At 38.9% G+C, this 5,158-nt stretch overlaps 1 pseudogene; it reads right to left on the reverse strand.

Annotated features, from left to right (window-relative positions):
- Nucleotides 1–3,131: 3,131 nt before the first annotated feature.
- LOC101576526 lies at nt 3,132–3,687 on the reverse strand (annotated as a pseudogene).
- Between the last annotated feature and the right edge of the window lie 1,471 nt (nt 3,688–5,158).

Here is a 5,158-nt window from a genome sequence, read left to right on the forward strand (position 1 = left end):
TAAACTATTAACATATAGTCAAATATACATGATCTTAACTATTTTTAACTGTATAATTCAGTGACATTCACATTGTCAACATTTATCACCAAGATTCCTTTTCAAAATCTTTTCTTTTTTTAATTTATGTTTTTTGTCTTTTTTGAGACAGGGTCCCGCTATACCGTTCAGGCTGGCCTTGAGCTCACTTTGTAGCCCAGGCTGGTCTCAAATTCACAGCAAGCCTCTTGCCTCAGCCTCCCGAGAGCTGCGGTCACGTGCCACCATGCCCGGCTCAAAATTTTTTATCTTACAAAACTGCAACTTTGTTCCTCGTCCTTCTGCTTCCTCCTGGCAACAAGTATTATAATTTTTTTGTTGATAAGATTTTTGATTACTCTGAATATTTCATATAAAAGTAAACTCATATAGTATTTGTTCAGTCATGATACTTCCTTTCTTTTTAAAGCTGCATTGTTGTCTGTTCTATGTAAACACCATATTTTCTCTTTTTACCCTCTTGAATAAACACTTGGATTGCTTCCACCTTTTGGCTACTTCAAATAATACTGCTCAAATCAGGCAGGGTAGTTCATGCCTGTAATCCCAATTCAGGAGGCTGAGGCAGGAGGATCATCCAGAGTTCAAGGCCAGCTTGAATTGTGCAGCAAGACCTTGTCTCAAATAAACAAAACACAACAAAAGTACTGCTCTATACATGAGCGATTAAGCATCTCTTGCAGATCCTGCCTTCAATTTTTTTGAGTTAAAATCTCTTTGTCTTTTTGGAATTGATACAGTTTTTCTATAATGAGAGTTTTAAATTTTTCTATTGCCTAATGTGTAATATTAAGTTGGGGGCTCTGAAAAGAAGGAGTTGGTAGTAACATGATACAGAAAACTAAAGAGAGTACAAAGGCCATATGCATGCTGTGCACCCTAAGGATCTGCACTTACTTTTCCTTAGCTTTGTCTTTTCTTTCTTTCTTTCTTTCTTTCTTTCTTTCTTTCTTTCTTTCTTTCTTTCTTTCTTTCTTTCTTTCTTTTTTTTGCAGAGATCCATGCCACAGGTTTTTTGTTTTGTTTTGTTGGAACCGGGGATTAAACTCAGGCCCTTGCACTTGCCAGGGAAGCGCGTATTCTACTGCACCATCTCCCCGGCCCCCCAGAGCTTCTTATGGTAGGGCAAGTGCAGCTTCTGAGTCTTAGTTTTCTCATCTACAAAATGGAATGATACTTTCTCATGTCACAAAGCTATGAGGTTAACAAATGGGAAAATATAGCCAAAGCACAGCATGAAATAAGTAACAGGTCAGCAACTCTATTTGAAAGGTCATCAGTGATCATTATTATTATTTCTTTCTGTCCTCTTTTAAACAGATTTATCCAAGCATGACTGACATACACTAAAATACTTTTAGGTGCACAATTTAAGCCACAGCATGCGTGTAATCCGGAGAAACCATCATCATTGCAGTCTAGACGATGTACACTTATCCCTGCCAACCTTTCCTCATCTTTGTCCAGTTGCTCTCTTGCACTCTCCAGCTCACTGCCATCTCGAGGCAGCTGAAGGGCTGCTTTCTGCCTCTGTGTGTTTGTTTGCATTGTATGGAAATATATGTCTGAGTGCAATTATTCAGTTTGGACTCATTTGTCGGAGTGAGTGGAGTTCCAAAGCCTTAGTCCCTTCTTACTTATTGAACAGAGTTTCATGACCCATCCGGTCATGTTGGCTTCCTTACAGGACAAAACAGAGAGGTAAACGAGACCCATACCAACAGAGAGACTAATCACATAAAAGGTTTTTATAGTCACTATCATCTAAATTACAAGGACACTCAATTATATTTTAAGAGAACGCTATATTGATGTTAACAGTAGAAAAGGAGATAAACTGGTAAGAGTTCAGAATGTTGTTTGCAGTGTGAAACAGCAAAAAGAAAAAAACTGGGAAAATTTTAAGTGGTGATTAGTAAATGACTAGATGACAAGCTGCAATCATGGAAAGACACGCTTGTGTACACTGTCATTAACAGACACAACTGGTAATGCCGACTCCAGCCTGGAGGGCTACTTGCCCAAAGGCTACAGAGGCTGCTTTCATATTTGGGTGACAAGGCTGGTGGGGGGGGGGACACTTTTTGTCTTTAGAACTTGGATTTTCTACAAATATTTATGTTTTCCTTGAAAGCAAATATAAACAAAAAGAGGGAGTCTCTGAAAAGCATAAAGTGCTAATTTACCAGTCAGATCTGTTAGGTATCTGATTTAAAGACATAAGCATAGAGAAATATTTGCAAGGGATTATATACAAAAATCTGAAAAACGATTATCTCAGTTTGAGGTGTTGGGCTGCTTTTGCTTTCCCAATTTTTGTACAATCAACAATTTTAAACCCCAATTCTTATATGTGATAATAATAAACAAAACACCTTGGTAAAATAACATGAAAGGCATTTTAATTTGTATCTCAAGTCAATAAGGTAGAAGGACACTCCTGTATCTCAATCGCAATAAAGAAAAAATAATTTAACTACTCCTAGTACAAAAATGGATGTGACTACATCTCAAGCTTTTATTTCTATTGTGTATGAAAACGATTCTCTAATACAATTGTTGCTTTTGTCACAGAAATACCAGCAATTGTCACAGCATGGGAAATCAATACCAGACTCCCTAATTAGTGCACTAAGAAACCCATTCATTGTAATGAATTCTCTAGTGTTATTGACAAGCTAATGAATTTAATAATAGCACCTATTCATAGTCAGATATTGACCCCACATTCCCAAGTCATTTAGGCTAAGAATATAGGGCAAGTGGAGATAACCTGGTAAAGAAGTTACAAGTATGAATAACCATCTTCTATTGCATTTAAACATTCATAATTGATTTTTAAATATATAGAACAAAGGAAGATATTACAAAATAAATGAGAATACTCCAAGGGTAAAGAGTAGGCATAAAACTAAATCAAGCCTTTTTACCTCAATCCTTACTGGATAAAGCATGAGAGAAGTGTACATTTTTTATCATCTTTTGGTAGAGATAAAATTGGACAATGACATTAGGAAGATTTTTAGAAATGAATGATACATTCCTAGGAGTTCAGAGATATCAGTATTTTCTTTCTCTCTTTTTTTTTTTAGTATGTGAAAAGACATTTTATTATTTGACTATTACCATATATAGTATTAGTGTATTTCTTTCAGTGGTAAACTAAGCGCAGGATACCATTTCTCTTCGATTCTCCCATGAATCTCAATATCATCTGTCTTTTGGAGGATTCAGTTTCATACGACGACGTCTGTGATACTGCCCATGAGGATACCAACGATGCTTCGTCCTGAAGAACATTTTGCTAAGTTGTTTTGTCATGGGTCCTTGCTCAAGGAATTCATTTTCATTTTCTTCTAATCTGGTGTTCAGCACTTGATCATGTGTTTCTTCAATATTATGGACAGGATCTGGCTGAGGCACAGGTCTGGTGTGTTCATATGGAATGTCCACAGAACAGTGGTAGCATACTATTGTCCTGCCATCAGATGTCAAAGCAGGCTCTACTTTGCAATTATAGTCATCTGGAAGAGAAGAATACGTAGATTTACAGCAAGCATGAGATAAAGCTCCATTTTGGATTGGAAATAAATGCTTCACGAGAGCTCTCTCTGATATCGCCCATCTTACTGCTGCCGCTGCTGTCATAGTACCTGAAGAAGCTTGGCAGATGATACAAAAAAAGATGTGGAAGAAATTGCCTTTAAAATCTGCTTCTCGGCCCAATTTTCATTCCTGCATTTGCGGCACTCTCTTGTATACCTGATGGGCTCTTCCTTTAAATTTGTTAAGGACGGCCAGGGAGATGGCTCAGCAGAATAAGCACTTCCCACTTGCCCGCATCCGATAGCAGTATTTTCCAGACCAGCAACCATTTCTTAAATGTCATCTTTCACCTGGTGGCAAACTGTTACATTACTGAGTAAATGATTTGTGGACTTAATGACTGAATGTCATTAAGAACTAATCTACTCAACAGGTACTGTCATGGAGTGGTGACAGTGCTAGCATATGAACATTCTCTCTCTCTCTCTCTCTCTCTCTCTCTCTCTCTCTCTCTCTCTCTCTCATCTCTTACTGAGCTCCCATTCTCTCTGACTAAAATTGTTTTTGTTACTGTCACAAATAGTCTGCAGTTTGCTAGATCTGGTGATATTTATTTTATCCTATTGTTGAAGAGTTTTTGGTAACTAGTTACTCTATTTATGATACTTTGTTCCTTTGACCCAGCACTGCTTCTGCCATTCTGATTTTTTTTTTTTTTTCATTTAGTGAAGGGTCTACAGAGTGTCCAGGGGCTCACTACTAGATCAGACTTGTAGTGATCCTCTATTTAAAGCCTCCCAAGAGCTGGGATTATAGGTGCGCACCACCAAGCCCAGTCTTCTCAGCGTGCCCTGGGGCTGAGGCCTGCATGTGAGGCCCAGGGATTGAACCTCTGGCCCCTGAGCCTGCTTGCAGGCGCTTTAATTCACTGAGTTATTTGGCCAGCCCTCTTTTTTCTTTTCTCTCTTGCTCTCTGAATATTTTATTCTCCTTTTCTTGGCATCTCAATGAATCTTTCAGGGTTAGTGGGCTATAGTGACCAAATTTGGCTTGTTCTCCCATTTTCCTCTTGCCATTTTTGTCATTTCACACCGTGATCTCAGTTAAATGCTGATTTCTGTGTATGTACTTACAGCTCTGTTCCCTGCCCGTGTTTAAGGTCAGCTCTCCAACTCTCCACTTGACACCTCCAACTGGACTTCTAGGGAGCATTTCAAACTTAGCATGCCTCAAATAAAAGTCTCATTTTTCCCTCTGACCCTGACCAAACACCCCCTCCCTCCCAGTGAGTGATGCTGTCTTTCACCCCTGTCCTAGCAGCCATTCATAAGTCATTTTTCCCTTCATTATCCCGCAGCCAACTCACCTTCAAGTTATGTGAATATGGGAAATGTGCGCAAGACCCTCTTGCCTCTAGGTTTTAAACCATCACTTTTGCTCAAGCCACCATATTTTTTCTGTGCTAAAACAAAACTCTTCTAGTTGGTATCTGTGATGGTTGATACATTGTGTCAGCTTGAGATGATGGAGACTTGGCTGAATGGGTTGCGGCAGTCCTGGGCTGTTGGGGGCC

This window comes from Octodon degus, unplaced genomic scaffold (assembly GCF_000260255.1).
Source record: "Octodon degus isolate 3935 unplaced genomic scaffold, OctDeg1.0 scaffold00094, whole genome shotgun sequence".
In the NCBI taxonomy this organism is placed as follows: Eukaryota; Metazoa; Chordata; class Mammalia; order Rodentia; family Octodontidae; genus Octodon; species Octodon degus.